Raw genomic sequence first — 21,301 nt, 5'->3', positions numbered from 1 at the left:
CATTTCACCATGCTCATGAACCAATTTTTGGAAACTGGGTTCTCTCAAGCGAGGTCACTTCACACCCTAATCTGTAAACATTTGTCTTTAATTCTTCTTATTTAAATGTTTTTTGATGGGGAATTACATAAAACTGTCTCGTCGGTTAACATGTAAATATACCTTCCTTTTTTTTTCCTTTCATTGCTTTAATGCTTGTTATCTTATGTCGATCTGGGGCATGTGGCGGTCATAAATAACATAAATAAGGACGTGTTGGTCATGTTATCCCGCAAGATTTCAATAATAAACTGCTATTCCCTAGCAGTATTTTGATCGAGCAGCGACACAGGGTTTAGTGGTTTCTCCCAGGGTGGCAGTACAACAGTAAAAGTGAATTTAATCCAAATTGTGAATACTGATCACCTTAATGATATAATCAATTCAGATCCCAGACCTGTGTTGTTAGTTAAATTGAGAAATGCTTATATAAGGAGGGCCTCAGAATTGTGTTAAGAAACAGACATGTCAAGATGGCGAGAATAAAAGAGGAACGAAACTCTGCTAGAGCACGCAGCCTGCAACAGAAGGCAACATGTGTCACTGATGGTTACCTTCTACTTACTTGGTGTAGGTTGGACAAAAACTTTTGCATCATACGGTAAGTGATGAAGAAAAAAAAATAAATAAATAAAATTGAGTCATTCACCCAGTTGTCTTCTGAGCCAATTACACTGTCTGATTGTAGTAACTGATTTTATAAAACCCTTTGTTCCCACTACACATTTCAAAGTGGTTTCTTCTGTATACCGTATATGCACTCACGGATAAATTGTCCCACGGATAAGTCTGGACTTGATTTCACCGTATAATCTCCGGTATTTTATAATGTCAGTCGTATAAGTCAAATACGTAAAACTCACGCTATTGGTCTAAGAGATTACGATATGCTAACACTACCTGGGCACACAGCTTTTTTTTCTATGTATTGTTCTAGTGGTATGACCAAAATTCTATATCACGGTATTTTTTTCCCATGCATGAGTGGATGTTAACCACATTTTCCACTGCAATTACTGCAGTAGACCTGCTAAGAATAACCTAATCCACTGTCATGAGCATTGTACATTGCATAAAATATTTTTTAATGTGCACACAAGTATTAATACACGTTTGGATGGCCCCCTAAAATTTTCAAGGGGGTGGCACTAATGAAGAGAAGGAATCACATTGCATGACAGTTGCACTCAAAATACAGAATCTTTTTATTGAACAAATTTTGCAAACAACTTAAACTATAATTTTGACAACATATTTTCAACCATCCAAAGAGGCATTTAGACTTCATAAAATATCCAGAGGTGTTTGTCAAAAGTTGTATTGCACTGAACATGTCTTAGAAAAGGAACAATTGGTAAATATTTTTTGTAAACCAACTACACTTTCTGTTAATGTTAACAATCTCTGTCCACTGACACGTTAAAGTGACTTTTTAAACAACTTTACCATCATAAAACTGCATAAAATTTAAACTAATTAATGATAACAATAAAATAAATAATAGTGCAGCTTCCAGTAATACTATTACTTCAAGACTTCAAGCCCAGGTACATTACACAGTATTCACCAAATAAAAATGAAATAAAATTAAACAAGTGCAACTTGGAGATGACATCTTTACCAACTGAACCGTCATTAAGGCAAATTGCATTAATATGGACCTTGCTTCAAGCTAAGCTATATAGATAGCATTATACATACAAGTTGCAGTTTTATTATCTATCTGTGGTATAACCTACAGAAGCGTTTTAAGGCCACAGTGAAGAAAGAAAAAAAAAAAAAAAAGACACGGAAGAAAAAAACAAAAACTATACATCGAGAATAAAGTCGACATGTTGAGTTTATTCGCGACATTTCCACTTTAATCTTGACGCTTATGACAAGAATAAAGTCGACATGAGTTTATTCTTGACATTTCCATTTTATTCTCAACGCTTATGTCGAGATTAAACTCGACATTTCCACTTTATTCTCAAAGTTTATTTTGTCATTAAAGTAGAATGTCAAACTAAACTTCATCCTAAAATCAAGGTTTAAATTTACTAGGATTTTCTCAAACCCGTCATAAGTTAACGTACAACATTAAATGCTTAGTGTTGTGTTCCCCGACCCAGTTTTTAATCGGTACGGGCTTCTTCCTTCCTCTGTAATAAGAGGAGGCGCAGGCAGCGATCGCCGCACAGAATCCATTCAGTTTGTGATATTCCTGCTCTCTGAAAATTTAGAATGCCAAGATAAATGCTTGATATTTTCATGATGAAATGCATTAAAGCAAGTATAAAAATGCATGGCAGTGAGGCGGTAGTGCTGCTGCATCGGAGTAAGGGGTCCCCAGGTGTACGTTCAGTGCCGAGACTCCAAAAAACTTGATGTATGAATGGGTATCATCGCACAGGTTTAACTTAAATATTGTTTAAATGTTGGGTTTGTGATCTGGTGGTCGGAGACACGAACACAGAATTCAATGCATGTTCTTCTACGGCAGGAGTGCTGTCTCTGTCTGGACGTACCAAACCTACAGTTCCTATCCTTACTCCACATAACCAATCGCCATACGATAAACGTCTTAAATTAAAACTAGTTATAAACTTAGACCACGGAGTGTTCAGAACTTTAAAAAAAAATCTGTGTTATACATATTTAATTATGCCATCCATTCAGGGTTACGCCCATTCCAGCAAGCATTGTGTGCGAGGCAGGAGCAAATCCTGAACGTGGTGCCAGCACATCGCAGGGTGAATACGAGCAACACATACACTAGCAGGGTCAATACAGCAGAACAAAACCCCACACCGTACATGACTTTGAAAGGAAACTGAAGCTTGCCAAGTAAACCCACCAGAAAAACATGCAAATTCAAGGCAGGAACACCCGGGACCCCCTTGTTGAGAGGCATCAGTGCAACCTCCACGCCATCGTGCCCCCCACATGATTAATACACACTTTAATGAATTTCATCATGAAAATGATATCAAGTATTATCTTGGCATTCTAAATGATCAGAGAGCAGGAATATCTTGAAATTAATCGATTCTGTGTGGCGATCACTGCCTGCGCCTCCTCTTAATGCAAGAGCAACACAGCAATTAACAACTGGATCGGGGAACACTTAACACAAAGCATTTAATGTGCTACATAACGTATGATGGGGTTGGAGAAAATCTAGTAAATTAAATATTCATTTTAAGATGAAGTTTAGTTTACGACGTTCTACTTTAATGACAAATTATGAGAATAAACTCAACATGGCGACTTTAATCTCGACACAAACAGCGAGAATAAAGTCAAATGTCAAGAATAAAGTCACAGTACCCAGGAACATGACACTGTATTGAAAAAAAATAAAACAAGTACAACTTGACTTGCAGTATTATCCAGTACAGTATAGAAACAGTATTTACACATTTGAACATAATGGTCCACCTCCGACCTTTTAAAACCAATGTAGTATCTCCAGACAACAGACACTGCTCCTTTTTTCATCAAATGTTCTTCTGTGTCATCATGTTCAACTTTATCGTCTGCTACAGCTTCAGTTTCTGAATGTTCTCAGTCCATTTTCACCGTTTAATACCTCCACCAACTCATGTACTCCATTGCATGCATGTTTAGCGGTGGTAGCAGTGAAAAAGGTCCCCCCTTAAACAGTTTCCTGCTGCGCCATGATCCGAACGTTGTTTAGACTATTTAAACCAGTGTTGCAGTATAAGAAAAATCCATATCATAACAAAAATAAAAAACGGTTTTTGGTATGAGCCGGTATACTGCCCAGCACTATATTGTGCCTACGTGACCACACGGTAATACCTGAACTATTCTGAAGCGACATCTGCACTGTTTTGTGTATCTCACACCCTCATACACCTTTACTGTAACAGCATCCCTTATCTAAGATGAAGGGGTTGATCAGAAGAAAGTATGAAGTTGGTTTTACATTAAAAGTCGAAGTGGTGAAAGAAATTTGTAACTGGGCAGCTGCAACAAAATTCGCTGTGTCTGAGAAACTGCTGCGAGATTGGAGGAGACAAGAGGTTAAAATAAATAAACAAGTGACGCATTTTTGAACGGCCGTATAAGTTGGGGTCTGTTTTTATTTTCAATTTTTCAGGTTTCAAGATCCGACTTATACCGAGTATATACGGCAACTGTGAACATCCTTCTGCAGATTTAAAGAGCTACAGTAGGTACAGCAAGGAATCCCCCACTTCAAAATATTCACATTTTGTTGCTTAGCAGCCTGAAATGAAGACACACACACAAATAATTTGTCCAGCTATATTTACTCAATGCTACTTATAAACAGCCAAGTGAAAAGATATAATAGCAACAGAATCACAGAGAGGGTTAAAGGATCAGCCCCCTCCTAAAAAATCCTTGTAGACTCAATCGGGTGCATCTAATCTCCTTCTCCTTTGCACACCAAATCATTCCAATTTGTTCAGCTATTCCTGGAGCATCTCAGTGCTTGGAAGTGCAACTGAAAGCAAACAATCAACTCTGGGTGGTAAGACACAGTCTGAAGATCTCAGGGATAAAGTTGTGTACAGGCACAAGTCAGAAGATGGACAGAAAAATAAATCTCAAAGGCTTTATTAATCCCTAGAAGCGCACAGTGAATTTCATAATCAAGAAGTGGAAAATGTTTGGTGCCACTAGGACCCTCCAAACAGGATAGAAGAACAAGGAGTAAACTGGTCAGAGAGGCTAACAAGAGGCTAATGGCAACTTTGATGCAGTTACAGGAATTTTTGGAAAAGAGTGACCATTGTGTGAATGCAACAACAACATCACGAATGCTCTACAAATATGGCTGGTATGGGAGGGTTGCAAAAGAGGAGCCATGCCACAAGAAAGGCCTCATCAAGTCTCGATTAAGCAATCCCTAATTCTGAGGCCAAACGGAAAAAGGTGTGATCGTCAGAGGAGACCAAAATTGAACTATTTGGCCTAAACGCCAGGTACACCTGACAGAAAACCAATCGAGTTCACCATCCAAAGAACAACATACCTACAATAAAACATGGGGGTGGTAACATCCTGTTGTGGGGGTGTTTCTGTGCAGCAGAGACTGGGGCACTTGTAAAGAGAGAAGAATAAAAATCGATGTGGCAAACTACCATCAAATTCTTCAGGAAAACCTGCTGCCCTCTGCCAGATAATTGTCAATGGGAAGAAGGTTCAGCTTCCAGCACGACAATGACCCAAAGCAAAGTTGGCTGAAAGAGGAGAAGGTGAATGTCCTTGCATGGCCGAGTCGGAGCCCAGGCTTAAACCCTAGTGAAAACCTGTAGCATGATGTGAAGATTGCAGTCCACAAACAGCCACCATCCATTCTGACTGAGCTTGAACAGTCCCGTAAGGACGAGTGGGCAAATATTACACGGCCAAGAAGTGCAAAGTTGGTAGAGAAAAATCCCAACAGACTCAATTCTGGAATTAAAGAAAAAGTTGGTCCCACAAAGTACGGACACAGGGGGAGATCCTTCAACAATCTCAGTGGTCGTTTATTTTTTCTGGACTGTTGCTATTATGTTTTTCACTTGGCTGTTGTAAGCTGCATTGAGCACATACAGCTGGAGAAATATTTTTTGTGTGTGTGTTTGTCTTCATTTCATACTGAAAAGCAACAAAATGTGAATTTTAAAAGGAGGGTGATTCTTTTCTATAAGCACTATAACTAATCTAATTTGACATCCTATTGTCACGCTTGGGACACAGATTTGCACAGAGACACAGGAGGTCGTAGAAACAAGAAGGATTTTTATTCAAACACTGCAAACACATGAGCTTAAACGTGCTCCATGACAAGTCAGAGATGACAGTTCCGCTAGGAGCAAAGAGAGAGATATAAGCAAACAATCAATTCCAAATCTGACCGGCGGAGTACCGCGCGAGGCTTGTATTACGCGTTATAGTGCAAGGATAAGGAGCAATGTGAGGGTAGTCAGTGTTTCAGGCTTTGTGGTTTTCCCAGGGGCGTTTGTCTCTATTTGGGGTGCGATCAGCCCTCCAGCTCACACTATGATATTCTTCATTGCAACACCACTACAGGGATGGACTTTGCAATGTTTAAAATTAATAGAGTGATATGGCAGGCCACCAGATTTGCCTAATGTATTAATTTAACGTAAAATATTACTTGAATTTCTGTGACAATTTAGAGGAAACAAAGTACAGCTATTGACTGTTATCCAAATAGAAAATGTTTTAGTAAACATCGGGCACCGAGTTTTTAGATAGAGAAAGCCTCCATTGTCTTCAATCGTTAATTAATAAAACGTGCCCAGAAACTTCCAAGACCCCCAAACAATTTTCCCAAAGATCACTACAACATTCTTAAATACCTACAGAACAGACCACTGAAGATTTCTGCAAAAAATAAAAAAGCAATGAACTAATAATTAAGATTTCATACTCATTAGTGAGCATGTTTGTGAGGTACACAGGTAAGCTCAACATTACTGTACAGTATCAGATAATTATGAATGAGCACAAACTGTAACTGAATTAAACATTGAAAACACATTATGACTGCATATATCACATTGCAAAATAAAATACAGAAACAGTGAAAAATCAAAAACTTTTTAGGAGGGCGTCTTGCTGCTTAATATTTAAAGCTGTTGATGTGATCTTTTCTGCAAACACTGGACTGGTCGGCCTCTACTGACAATTCTTCGACAACGTGATTATCACAGAGTGATGCGTTTTCTTTTTCTTCTTTGCAGTGGCTGATGCCGGCTGCCATTTCCAAAGGTTTTAACTGTTTACTCACTTTTAAACTACGGTGGCTCGTCACTTGGTGGTAAGGTTTAAAGTTTTATTTTGGCGGCACTTTCCTTTATACCTTTGGTATCTGACCATTAGTTTGGGTGTGAATTTGTTCGATTTTTCCTTTTGTAGTTCACATCTCAAAAAATTAGAATGTTTTCTATTGTCTTATTAACTTACATTTATTAACTGTGTGTTGTTTAATTCACTGTATGTATTTACACTAGCGTAGCAAAATGCCCATTTCTGTAAACAGGCATACAATGTGAAGTCTGTATGGATGCAGGACACTTTGTGATTTTATATACAGTATATACTAGCTATGCTATCTGTGTAAGATGGGTTGTAATTTAAGCAACCAACAAGAAATGTGTGTTAACCTTTGCAGTGTATCATCTATTGGAATGTATTTTGTAATGCAAGTAGTAATAAAATGCAATGCTTTGGTCTCTCTTATGTGCCATTAGGTATAGGATTTGTGAAAGCAGTGTGCATGTTTGTGATGCACCATCTGTTGAAATAAAAATGCAATGCAGTTTATAAGCACAAATGTTTGTGATGCACCATCTGCTGGAATTACAGAGACATCGAAAACAGAGAGACACTCAGACATGTATGTTTTAATTAAGGTGGAAACATTTTTCTTTTATATTTTTACCATATACCAAAATTTACTATATATACGTATAAGTTCGGTCTTGAAACCCGAAAAACTGATCATAAAAATCAGACCCCGACTTCTACACCCGTTCAAAAATACAACACTTTTTGTATGAAAATAAATACATTTTATTTTATTAAATAATACCTAATGGCAGCCAAGGTGCCTTTGTCAAGCCTGTAGCGGTCTGTGTAACCCTCCATGGATATGCCTCCCCAGACAATCATTAACTCACCACCAAACACCTCATGCTGAATGATGTTACAGACAGCATAATGTTCTCCATGGCTTCTCCAGACCCTTTCACTTCTGTCACGTGCTCAGGGTGAACCTGCTCTCATCTGTAAAAAGCACAGGGCACCAGTGGTGCATCTGCCAATTCTGGTATTCTATGGCGAATGCCAATTGAGCTGCATGCTGCTGGGCAGTGAGCTCAGGGCCCATATACACACACACACACACACACACATATATATACATATATACATACATATATACATACACATATATATACACATATACACACACAAACATACAGTAAAACCTTGATTATCCATCAACGGTTGGGACTGAGGCCGTGACAGATAAGAGTAAAGGCAGATAACAGAACAGCTATTATAAAAATGATATACAGTTATCCATCCATTCATTTTCTAACCCGCTGAATCCAAATACAGGGTCACGGGGGTCTGCTGGAGCCAATCCCAGCCAACACAGGGCACAAGGCAGGAACCAATCCTGGGCAGGGTGCCAACCCACCACAGGACACACACAAACACACCCACACACCAAGCACACACTAGGGCCAATTTAGAATCGCCAATCCACCTAACCTGCATGTCTTTGGATTGTGGGAGGAAACCGGAGCGCCCGGAGGAAACCCACGCAGACATGGGGAGAACATGCAAACTCCACGCAGGGAGTACCCAGGAAGCGAACCCGGGTCTCCTAACTGCGAGGCAGCAGCGCTACCACTGCGCCACCGTGCCGCCCACTGATATACAGTTAGTTTAATGAAAAGGCTTATTTATTTATATTAAAATGAATTTATATAACACTGCGATGACCAGTGTAATAAGCAAATACAACTCAAGGGGTAAAGGAGTTTGCTAACTTTTCACTCGGAGTCTTTGTTCTGTAAGAAACAGTGCCCGCTCTTATACTCCATTATCTGGGTTACAGAGCACACCTCCACAGCATTAAAGAAAGCTTTCCCTACCAATAATTATCTCCTGCCACTTTTGTTCTGTCTATCTTTATGCCACAAAAACTACCTACTTATTGTCCTCCGACTCCCTACACCAAACTCCCTTCCTCCGCGCTTTCCTTTTTCTCCTAACATCTCCCGTCGCTCATCTCCTAAGAGGAGTGCCCACCCCTCACAGAACAGAAGCTCTTCACCCAGTCCCATCACTTACACAGCATTACGTCCTTTCTACACCCTTACAGCAAATCACAAGCTGGCTGCACGTCACAATATATTAATAAAGCATAACAGAATTAAAGGAGAAAATTACAATGCAGAAGAGCATTAGCATAATAACATTACTTCAATTTCTGAAGCACTTTTGCAGTTTTGTAAACGTTTAATAATTTAAATTGTGTGACAATTCCATTACCACGTGTATACGTTTATTGGCCATAACAATATACAGTAATTTAATTATAACAAAAGAGAAAAACTACAAAATGTAATTAAACCTGAAGGTATGTAACTGACACTGTGATTTCAAAATGCGGCATGACATGTGGTGTTGTGGAAGAACACCACACACTAGCAGAAGGGGGAGTTGATCCACTGTGAAGAGCTCGCAGTGTATCATGTGGCAGTAGTACGGCTGAATCGATTAGTCGACTACCAAAATAATCATTAGTCGCAGCCCAAGGCAGTAGTAACAGGCAGACGCTGGCATGCAATATTGTTTACCCGACGGTTAATGGAGACTGACAGCTAATCAAGGTTATTATAGTTTTGCCTTTCATTATTAGTTTCTATTTCTATATTTTTTTCTATATTTTTTCTGACCTTACTCTAGTTTTGTTTTTGTCCAATAAAAACAAGCATAATCAAAACCAGATACTGAATATGAATAATTTTATAATAAAAAAATATTTTCTATGACATTTGTGCTGAACAAATGTGTGCTGACTGTTGGCACTTTTCATCTTTTCCTTTTCTTGCCCAGAATGACCCAATTTATGATGAAATTTAGGTGAATTCTAAGGTTTGAAAGGTTTTCTTTACACTAAATGTCTAAACCCCACACCATATCTTGCTCCAAGACCATGTGCTTATAATGAATGTCTTCAATATTGCATTCAAAAATGTCCCATACTGGGCTTGGTCATTTTCTACCAGCCATATTGATCTCCGATTCCATATAATTAACTATTTGAGGGCTGAATATTTTTCCCAAAAAACTCAGTTTTCTGAAAAGCACACAAAGCAATGGTTTCATACATAAATCAACATAAAACATCCGTTGCTACGTGCTCTGGCTGCTGTTGGCGCATGTTTGGTGTCTCTGGCGGCAGTCACAGTGCAGGGGCACCTTGATGATCACCAGGAATGCACGGTGGGCTGGCTGTCTGGTTGTCTTCACACAGCAGGTGGGTGGCGGTTGCAGTGTGATGCAATATGGTTTGTACTTCTCGTCATCATAAGTGGTGGTCCTCTAAGGGGAATGCTGCTGTAGGCGCATCAGCTATGCAAATGTGTTGAGCACCACGATCAGCTGGGGACCGATCAGATGATGCTGGTACCTCACTGTCGTTTTTGACATCCATCTCCAGGTTGGAGTCCGACAAGTCAGAGTCCTATTCAATGAAATTACGTGAAACGTCCATGGAGTATTTTGCTTTGGTCTCTCACCAGATGTCGGTGCCATTTTAGAGGTCGTTTACTCTTCACTACTCTCGCATGCATAGGTATTCAAGGTTAAATCAGCAAGAGAGTTGAACTAAAATGTAAGGACGAGTTTTGTTGCAGATTACAGCTGATGACCGGTCCTCTACCCCTAAATTTTGACAAAAGTCGACATCAGCCCTGAAAGAGTTAATAGACAGAATTTTGCCACCTGCAGGCCTGAAATGAACAACTGTGTTCTGTTCATGAAAATCACAGGGGCTTAGGAAAAACCAGTGTGCAGACCCTACCTAGCTGTATTGAAGAAAACAAAGGAAAACATGAATGTAGTGTGAAGGTTAGGGGCAGTGAGACTTGAATAGCTCATCATGAGAACAGTAAACTCTTAATGAGCAGAGTAAGAGCAGGTAACAGGAGTGTGGACAGGCACAAAACAATAGAGACAGCATCTGTCATTAGGAACAATATTTGTACATTATCTAAACCCGTTTATCCAGAGCAGGATCACAGGAAACCTGGAGCCTACTGCAGCAGGTTTGGATGCAAGGCAGGGAAAATCCCTGGTATGCAATATGTATGATATGGTGGAAGAAAAAAAAAATATGATATTTCAACTACCTAGAGAGAGAGAGAGAGAGAGAGAGAGAAACATTGGAAAAAAAAGGGGGATCAAATATTTTAAAACATAATTCTGCTACTGGATTATTTTCACAATATCAGGTATTCTGAGCTGTAAATATAAACTAAAAAAAGAAAAGAATAAATATAGAATAAATACAAAAACAAATCAGTATCTTCAGTTTTTCACCAGTTCGCAGACTCTCTTCACCTACCTACCTGTAGTTCAGTAGAGATGTTGCCAGCTCAGGAATTTTACAAGATTTGTATCGCTTCGTTGTTAAATGACTTTTTTGTGATTGGCGATTGGTCAGTAACAATATGCCGATCTTGTATGATGACCGTCAGTCTCTTGATCAGTGTTGCTTTATTTTCAAAAAGGATTTCTCCTGTATGAAATGGAAGGTGAATTACTGTCAACAAAATGCAGACACCTGAGAAAAACTAAAACATTACTTACTCATGATTTTTCTGTCCATACTGTAAAGGTTTTGCTGACCAGCACATTTTGACTTCAGGCATTTGAATTACATCTTGATAAACAACAAGCGCGAAGAAAGGGGGCACAGTAAATTGATTTCTGTTTCACACTCTTTACGTGTCTGTATTTAGCACGCTCTGTCACCGCAAATGCCGTGTAAACAACCAGCCTCCGGCACCAGCCAAGTTAAAAATTACAAGGGTTAAAGACTAACGGCAAGAATATTCATTCAAAAACGAAAAATATTTTTAGTAAGTTATTATTTCAGTAAGTCTTTCCAGCTACTTTACTAGTTTTGTTTAGTTTTTCATTTTGGCTTCATTAAATATTTTATTTCAGTTTAGGATTTTTTTTTTTTAAATAATACTTTGTTATGATTTTAGTTTGCTAACTATAATAACTGTACAGTTAATCGAAGTCTTACTGTGTGCGTGTGTGTATGTATGTGTATATATATATATTAATTAAACAGTATTAAATTCTGCTCCATACTTGTAAAATTTTTATTTTTACACTGTATTGAGGATTTGTCCTGTTCTGTGTATTTTATTGTATTGACCTTCTTTTTGACACCCACTGCATGACAAACCTACCTGGAAAGTTTTTTTCTTGTCTTTTTAGAAAGCCAAGGCTGGGGGGGCTGTCAAGAGGCAGGGCCTGTTAAAGCCCATTACGGCAGTTCTTTTGTGATTTTGGGCTATACAAAAATAAACTGTATTGTATGACAGGATACAGTGGTGTGAAAAACTATTTGCCCCCTTCCTGATTTCTTATTCTTTTGCATGTTTGTCACACAAAATGTTTCTGATCATCAAACACATTTAACCATTAGTCAAATATAACACAAGTAAACACAAAATGCAGTTTTTAAATGATGGTTTTTATTACTTGGGGAGAAAAAAAAAATCCAAAGCTACATGGCCCTGTGTGAAGAAGTAATTGCCCCCTGAACCTAATAACTGGTTGGGCCACCCTTAGCAGCAATAACTGCAATCAAGCGTTTGCGATAACTTGCAATGAGTCTTTTACAGCGCTCTGGAGGAATTTTGGCCCACTCATCTTTGCAGAATTGTTGTAATTCAGCTTTATTTGAGGGTTTTCTAGCATGAACCGCCTTTTTAAGGTCATGCCATAGCATCTCAATTGGATTCAGGTCAGGACTTTGACTAGGCCACTCCAAAGTCTTCATTTTGTTTTTCTTCAGCCATTCAGAGGTGGATTTGCTGGTGTGTTTTGGGTCATTGTCCTGTTGCAGCACCCAAGATCGCTTTATCTTGAGTTGACGAACAGATGGCCGGACATTCTCCTTCAAGATTTTTTGGTAGACAGTAGAATTCATGGTTCCATCTATCACAGCAAGCCTTCCAGGTCCTGAAGCAGCAAAACAACCCCAGACCATCACACTACCACCACCATATTTTACTGTTGGTATGATGTTCTTTTTCTGAAATGCTGTGTTCCTTTTACGCCAGATTTAATGGGACATTTGCCTTGCAAAAAGTTCAACTTTTGTCTCATCAGTCCACAAGGTATTTTCCCAAAAGTCTTGGCAATCATTGAGATGTTTCTTAGCAAAATTGAGACGAGCCTAATGTTCTTTTGCTTAACAGTGGTTTCGTCTTGGAAATCTGCCATTCAGGCTGTTTTTGCCCAGTCTCTTTCTATGGTGGAGTCGTGAACACTGACCTTAATTGAGGCAAGTGAGGCCTGCAGTTCTTTAGACGTTGTCCTGGGGTCTTTTGTGACCTCTCGGATGAGTCGTCTCTGCGCTCTTGGGGTAATTTTGGTCGGCCGGCCACTCCTGGGAAGGTTCACCACTGTTCCATGTTTTTGCCATTTGTGGATAATGGCTCTCACTGTGGTTCGCTGGAGTCCCAAAGCTTTAGAAATGGCTTTATAACTTTTACCAGACTGATAGATCTCAATTACTTCTGTTCTCATTTGTTCCTGAATTTCTTTGGATCTTGGCATGATGTCTAGCTTTTGAGGTGCTTTTGGTCTACTTCTTTGTGTCAGGCAGCTCCTATTTAAGTGATTTCTTGATTGAAACAGGTGTGGCAGTAATCAGGCCTGGGGTGGCTACGGAAATTGAACTCAGGTGTGATACACCACAGTTAGGTGATTTTTGAACAAGGGGGCAATTACTTTTTCACACAGGGCCATGTAGGTTTGGATTTTTTTCTCCCTAAATAATAAAAACCATCATTTAAAAACTGCATTTTGTGTTTACTTGTGTTATATTTGACTAATGGTCAAATGTGTTTGATGATCAGAAACATTTTGTGTGACAAACATGCAAAAGAATAAGAAATCAGGAAGGGGGCAAATAGTTTTTCACACCACTGTATTTAAATATCACGCATCAAAGGAGTTTTACAAATCAAATAAACAGAGGACATTTTGAATAGTTATGGGTTTGTACTTTGACTCCATTGGTTACTAACATGTCGGCTCACCTCCTACCTCATGGGGGTTTGCTGCCACTGTAATGGCGCCTGACTTATCCCATCAATAACCAGATATGCACTTTAATGAACCGATTACAGCCTGCATTTAACGGAGCAAAACACCACAAATATTAGCAGTGCCTCACTTAACACACCAATTTATTAATAATTATAATAATAAGTGTATAGTTCTTAATATTTTCCTGCCTAAATCTAAGAGTGGTAAAATATACAAACTCAATGTGGTAAATTACCCAATAAATCAAAGCCATTGATTACTTTTAATTAATTCAAGTAATCTTCTCCTACTTTCTTAATCCAAAGCATTTCTAATATGAACTACTTGTGTCCTCTGCCATAACAACTGTTTTCACCTCACAGCCTGAAAACTAATGAAGGGTCATGTACAACAGAGACAGCAGCAGAGAGTTTATAAATAAAACTGTCTGGAAAAAGGTGCTTAATAATGGAAAACAGCACTTGTGAGATATAAGTATCAATTAGGGTGCAGACATTACTTTAATTACCCCTAAAACAGAACTTCAGCTCTGTTTGGTACGCCTTGTGGAAGTAAACACTGCATAACATAAATAATATTTAAATTGGTAATAAACTGCTATTAAATCCCAGCTTCTACCTGTACAGTGACATCGGTGTGGAGAAGACCTTCTATGCATCAGTTGTGTTCAGAGCTCCGTTGCCTGGAAATCTGTGCTCCTGATAGACTAATTTGCATTGGGCAACCTTAAAAAAAAACAACTCACATTTGACCCTCATGAATATTCTAATTTATTCAAAGAGGCCCTTCCCCAGAAGAGGAATGCCAGGCCTGGTATCCACCGAAGAGTGCCAGGTTAGAGAGGGAAACACACACAAAGGGCGCACATGAACACTGCAAAGCACAAATGGGCTGAGGTTCAAATTCGTTCTGCTGGAGACTAACCAAGCATTTCTGTTAACTCCTCTAATACTCAATTACTGGATTGGCCTTTAATGCAGAAATATAAGATTGACTCATTTTAATGTAAAAGATACATCGCTTCATCTAAGCAATTTATGTAGTGATATTGTCTAAATTGGATTAGGCAGATTTCAGAATGTTAGTCCGGGTATATAAATATACATATAAACTGATGATGGCTGGCAAAGGTTGGCGGCCATCAACACTCAATTTATACTTCGATGTGAAAATTAACGAAAAAATAACAACAGCGCTACAATTGCCTCTCACTCGGTTTATCTGTACTCGTTCTCCGCTCGTATCCACTTCGACTCTTCTCCAGTTTATTTCTCTCTTTTACTAATCAACAGTGTAAATGCCTCACTGACTCCTCGCTCTTCTATTGTATTCAAACATGGCACCGCGAATCGAAAGAAGGCAGAAATCAAAGCGCTGTGTGTGTGTGGAGTGGCCGCCTTTTGGAGCTCGCCGATTTGAGAGGGACGCGACTGAAAGAATACACAGAAAGGAATGAACGGTGTGAAGCAAAAATGGCATTTGTAAACGTGAAGCGAACCAACCGGAGGATCAGACAGCAATAAACAGCAAACTCATGCGGGGCACAGACATTTTCAAGTCCGGGAATGTGTTGATGGACACGAACGCGCGGCTCGCCTCGGAGTGAAGCCAATAAAAATTCACACACCTATAAAGTGTCGTCCATATACCCCGAGTACTTACCCTCTATTTTTCATTGATGATTTTTGTTTTCGAAAATAGCTCACAATCTTGGATTACTCGCTCTCTGTGCGCACATGTACAATGTAAGCCTATATGCCTTAAATTGTTCACGCAGGCGTTTTATTACAACGTGCCGTAAACTGTTCACGCAGGCGATTTGTCACAACGTGCCGAAAACTGTTCACGTATGTGGTGATTAACCGTTGGCAGCATCGTACGGCAACGTCGCCGCCATATTGTGAGTGGCACTGCTGTGGAGTGAAACACTTTAATGAATAATACAGGTGCTGGTCATAAAATTAGAATATCATGACAAAGTTGATTTATTTCAGTAATTCCATTCAAAAAGTGAAACTTGTATATTAAATTCATTCAGTACATACAGACTGATGTATTTCAAATGTTTATTTCTTTTAATTTTGATGATTATAACTGACAACTAATGAAAGTCCCAAATTCAGTATCTCGGAAAATTAGAATATTGTGAAAAGGTTCAATATTGAAGACACCTGGTGCCACACTCTAATCAGCTAATTAACTCCAAACACCTGCAAAAGCCTTTAAATGGTCTCTCAGTCTAGTTCTGTAGGCTACACAATCAAGGGGGAGACTGCTGACTTGACAGTTGTCCAAAAGACGACCATTGACACCTTGCACAAGGGGGGCAAGACACAAAAGGTCATTGCTAAAGAGGCTGGCTGTTCACAGAGCTCTGTGTCCAAGCACATTAATAGAGAGGTGAAGGGAAGGACAAGATGTGGTAGAAAAAAAGTGTACAAGCAATAGGGATAACCGCACCCTGGAGAGGATTGTGAAACAAAACCCATTCAGAACTGTGGGGGAGATTCACAAAGAGTGGACTGCAGCTGGAGTCAGTGCTTCAAGAACCACCAGGCACAGACGTATGCAAGACATGGGTTTCAGCTGTCGCATTCCTTGTGTCAAGCCACTCTTGAACAAGAGACAGCGTCAGAAGCATCTCGACTGGAATGCTGCTGAGTGGTCCAAAGTTATGTTCTCTGATGAAAGTAAATTTTGCATTTCCTTTGGAAATCAAGGTCCCAGAGTCTGGAGGAAGAGAAGAGAGGCACAGAATCCACGTTGCTTGAGGTCCAGTGTAAAGTTTCCACAGTCAGTGATGGTTTGGGGTGCCATGTCATCTGCTGGTGTTGGTCCATTGTGTTTTCTGAGGTCCAAGGTCAACGCAGCCGTCTACCAGGAAGTTTTAGAGCACTTCATGCTTCCTGCTGCTGACGAACTTTATGGAGATGCAGATTTCATTTTCCAACAGGACCTGGCACCTGCACACAGTGCCAAAGCTACCAGTACCTGGTTTAAGGACCATGGTATCTCTGTTCTTGATTGGCCAGCAAACTCTCCTGACCTTAACCCCATAGAAAATCTATGGGGTATTGTGAAGAGGAAGATGCAATAAGCCAGACCCAACAATTCAGAAGAGCTGAAGGCCACTATCAGAGCAACATGGGCTCTCATAACACCTGAGCAGTGCCACAGACTGATCGACTCCATGCCACGCCGCATTGCTGCAGTAATCCAGGCCAAAGGAGCCCCAACTAAATATCGAGTGCTGTACAGGCTCATACTTTTCATGTTCATACCTTTCAGTTGGCCAACATTTCTAAAAATCCTTTTTTTGCATTGGTCTTAATTGATATTCTAATTTTCCGAGATACTGAATTTGGGACTTTCATTAGTTGTCAGTTATAATCATCAAAATTAAAAGAAATAAACATTTGAAATACATCAGTCTGTGTGTAAAGAATTAATTTAATATACAAGTTTCACTTTTTGAATGGAATTACTGAAATAAATCAACTTTGTCATGATATTCTAATTTTATGACCAGCACCTGTATGCTGCCTGGGATTGTACAAACCGCTGTACGCTCCAAACCAGATCCCGGGGGATTACATTTCATAGGTAAGGTTGAACAATTGTTTTGGTTATATTTAGCCATTAGAAAATCACGTTTTATAATCTTAGCACCCAAGTTCATCTAAAGATAAAATTAAACATTAGTAAAATTGAAACAAGAGAATGATAAATCAAAAAGCAATTATTAGCAAACAAACAAAGATGACTGGCAGTAACAGTGCAAAATTCACAATTGGTATGCCAGTTTGAAAAGATAAGTTTTGAGGGCAGATTTAAAATGTGTTATTGAATGGAGATCACGTATTTAAGAGGGAAGAGAATTCCAGAGTTGAGGCAACAGTGAATGCGGCGTCTATCTATATATGTCTATGGTGACTGCCCGATCTGCGCACTCATGCGCACAAAGACAGCCCGAGCATCGATAGCGACAGACCATTTCAATCGGGCCAGCAATGGGGAATCGGGTAGTGACATACTTTGCCTGCCGATCAACAACTAACAGTACTGTGAAAATATTATGGAAATACGTCCTTTTTCTGCAAAGATTCACTGTAAGTTGTGTCTGCATTAAGTATGATTTTTTTTCTGATTTTCATTACAAAATGAAGCAAGTTTACACATAAGAAAAGATAAGTAAATATGTATATTATTATTTTTTTGTGTGTCTCACCTCTATATGCATGTTGTCTTTTTATTTTTCCAGTAAATGATGAATTATATAAATCCCGTTTTCACTTTGAACTATTGTTGCAGTTTCCCTCTCTGGACAAATTGTGCTTGTTTAAAATATCTTTAGATATTATTTATTATTAATAAAATTGACATTTGTCTTTAGGCATCAGATTTACAAAACCTAATGTAGCCAACCAGTTTTGAAATTGAAATTTGAAATTAATGACCCTTTTTCAACAAAAGAAAAAAATGTGTTGCATGGCATTGTGCTGGTTAGGAAAAAAATCAATTTAAACATAACAAGATGTTTGCGGCATATTGCTGGATAATAAGTCTTTGACTCTGAACAGCATCTTTTTGAAAGCTTGTTTTAATTGTTCCTAAAGCTATAGTATCATCACCACATTTTTGACAAATTCAATAATTAATTTATGTTGTGTTCAAAACTTAGTCTAAGTTTTTTTTTTAATACTAAGGCTAAAGTCTGTAAGTATCTTTTTATCCCTTTCCCTAACCATTTTTAACACGTCCCCATTGCTGGTCACTTTCATTGTATTTGTGTGCTAGTTAAATACATTTACCATTTATATATCTTTATGCTTACTGATTTTCCTACTCATTTGACTCACTGTTTTTATTTTTAAGTATTTAGTTATTTTGAGAAACATTTTTCCCACATCTTTCACTTGCATTATTCTCACACATAACATTTCTTTATTCTATGAAAAAGTGTTTTTCCCTTTTTTAAAGTTATAAAATTGAACTGGCGCTGCATTCAACATGGGGGTATAGAAATGTTCCCATTAGATGAGGAGTCTGCACACAAACGACACTGCAGATGTGATTAGACGTGTAAGTAAAGATTTCAAGGCACTCTTTTCATGTGCCGTTACTCATAATCTGAACTATCTGATGCTGTTTTAATCCTGCTCTGTTACCAGAGAATATTTTCATTTTACAGTTTTTAAATTCAATACAATTTTGTCTCAGTTAATTTAGTTTGGTTTCTCAGCAGGTTTTACAGACACACCACTTCAATATAACAATAAAAACACATCACTAAGAACATAAACTTATTACAAATACATATAACGTAGCAGCAAGCATTTAATGTAAAACATTACATCAAACATATTACACAAAAAAATTAAGGCAACAATTACAATTGACTAATGATTGATTCAAATGATAAAGTTCACCCCCAAAATTGAAGTCTGTGGATGTGAAGTTTTGTAGAAGATTAATAGCAGTTGGAATGATGAAGGATTTGAAACTGATGGCTTTTTATTCTTGAATCCTTCACCCTGTGACCCAATCGCAGCAACTGGAATTGAGAAAAGACTACAGAACCTGCACAAGCGGGCACTCACAGCTAACGCTGGCATAGGAGACAGTGCCATGCAAACCAATGCTACATTATTTTCCTTTCTTTAAAGGGCCATTTAATCCTATAAAACTGGTGGACAACATTAGATTTTGTATTTTTAGTAATTCTATTATTATTAATTCATATCTACATTTTTAATACTTATTTTTTCACTGCGTATTTGTCAGTTCCATTTGGTTAGATCTCTTCCTAGACCTGAAGGAAAGAATTAATAGAGAGAGTCCTCTTGAAAGTCGCTACACCCTGCTGTGCTTTATTAATGCCTCCTTAAACTGAGACGAACACTACATCATTAACTTATTACACTAGCGACATTTTATATACACAAGATGAGACGCTCTAGAAGGATACCATCATTTCTGTCTTCTTTAACACACTGATTTATTGAATTATTCAATCAGAACAATACATGTCAAAAGAAAATGTTAAATAAAGCTCTTGCTTTGTTAAGGCTTTTCATCTTCATTTAATTTAAATATTTTTAGTAGTAGTTATTTCATTTTTTTTTCTTCATTTTGTATATAAAAATGTAAGCAAATGTTATTTTATGAATGTGCAAACCATTTAATAAAGTTTATTTCTGTAAATAATAATAATAATAATAATAATAATAATAATATCAAACTATTTTTAAAGAAACACATTTGCAACAATTGTTCAGAATGGAAAGGGGCAATGTATAATTCATATGACTGGAAAAATAAGAATTGTTTAGACTTGAGTGTGTGTATATATATATATATATATATATATATATATATATATATATATACACAAACACACACACAGTATATATGTATTATCCCTTGTTATGGAAGCTTAATTCAGCCCTGAAGACACAACCTACAATGAGTCCCTGCAGAACAATAAAGTATTTCCATAATATTGCAATTAATGATAATGTGGCAGGGTCAGTTGTAAATCAACATGCATCGTTCAGATTGGGCTGTACCGTGAAGTTGAATGTTTAGTTTTGTTTCTTTTTCTCTCTCTCTCTCTTTATTAAGTGTATGTGAAGTAATTATATCATCACACAGTCACCACCATGCCATAAACCTTAGTAATTAAATGATGTTATTTTATCCTTTCTGGTCGAAATCAGGTAGTGACACAATTTATGGCATGTGTAATTAACCTTACCAAGCTGATGTGACACACGCCTCATACACTTAATTAAGAGGAAAAAAAAATAACATAAAAGTAAACATTCCACTTCATGGCATGATGGCCTGATCTGAACTGCGCCTGACGATTTACAATTGACTCAACTGTATTTTCATTTATGTTCCACATTAGTTGACCATAAAGAGAAAATTTCGGAAATATTTTGTTGTTTTGCAGAGATTCATCATAGGTTATGAATTCAGGGCTGGATTAAGCATGCTATTTTTCTAATGCCAAAGAGGAGGTTTATGGATGTGACGAGAGAGAACATGAAGGCAGACGGTGTGGCAGAAAATGAGTTTAAAGATGGGGATAGACAGAAACGGATGGTCCACTGTGGTGACCCCTAAATGGGAACAACCAAAAGAGGAAGAAGATTTTTCAAATTTTCATTGCACATTTCATACAGTTTATACATAAGAAAGGATGAATAAGATACAGTATACTGTAGGTTTATGTTGTTTATCTTTTTTTTTTTTTACCACTGTGTTTCCATCTATCCCTGTCTTTTATATCATTTTCTGTCACACTGAGTGCACTCATGTGCTCCCTCCCTCATTTGTTATTGATATTTCCTCTGTCTCCCCTTCCCCACAGGTTAAGAGTCTGGGTGTCATC

General features: G+C 38.2%; 1 protein-coding gene across 1 annotated transcript in view; it reads right to left on the bottom strand.

Moving 5' to 3' along the window:
- LOC120534680 (zinc finger protein 836-like) overlaps nt 1-15,683 on the bottom strand; it is a 156,723-nt gene extending 141,040 nt beyond the window's left edge. The window contains exons 1-2 of the mRNA XM_039762271.1: nt 15,565-15,683; nt 11,175-11,344 (exon numbers count right to left, since the gene is read on the bottom strand). The gene's annotated coding sequence lies outside the window, so the exon portion shown is untranslated. The remainder of the gene's footprint in view (nt 1-11,174; nt 11,345-15,564) is intronic.
- Between the last annotated feature and the right edge of the window lie 5,618 nt (nt 15,684-21,301).

Source organism: Polypterus senegalus, chromosome 8, assembly GCF_016835505.1.
Source record: "Polypterus senegalus isolate Bchr_013 chromosome 8, ASM1683550v1, whole genome shotgun sequence".
NCBI lineage: Eukaryota > Metazoa > Chordata > Cladistia > Polypteriformes > Polypteridae > Polypterus > Polypterus senegalus.
The sequence above is the reverse complement of the archived record's forward strand: the minus strand, read 5'-3'. Positions and strand labels throughout refer to the sequence as shown.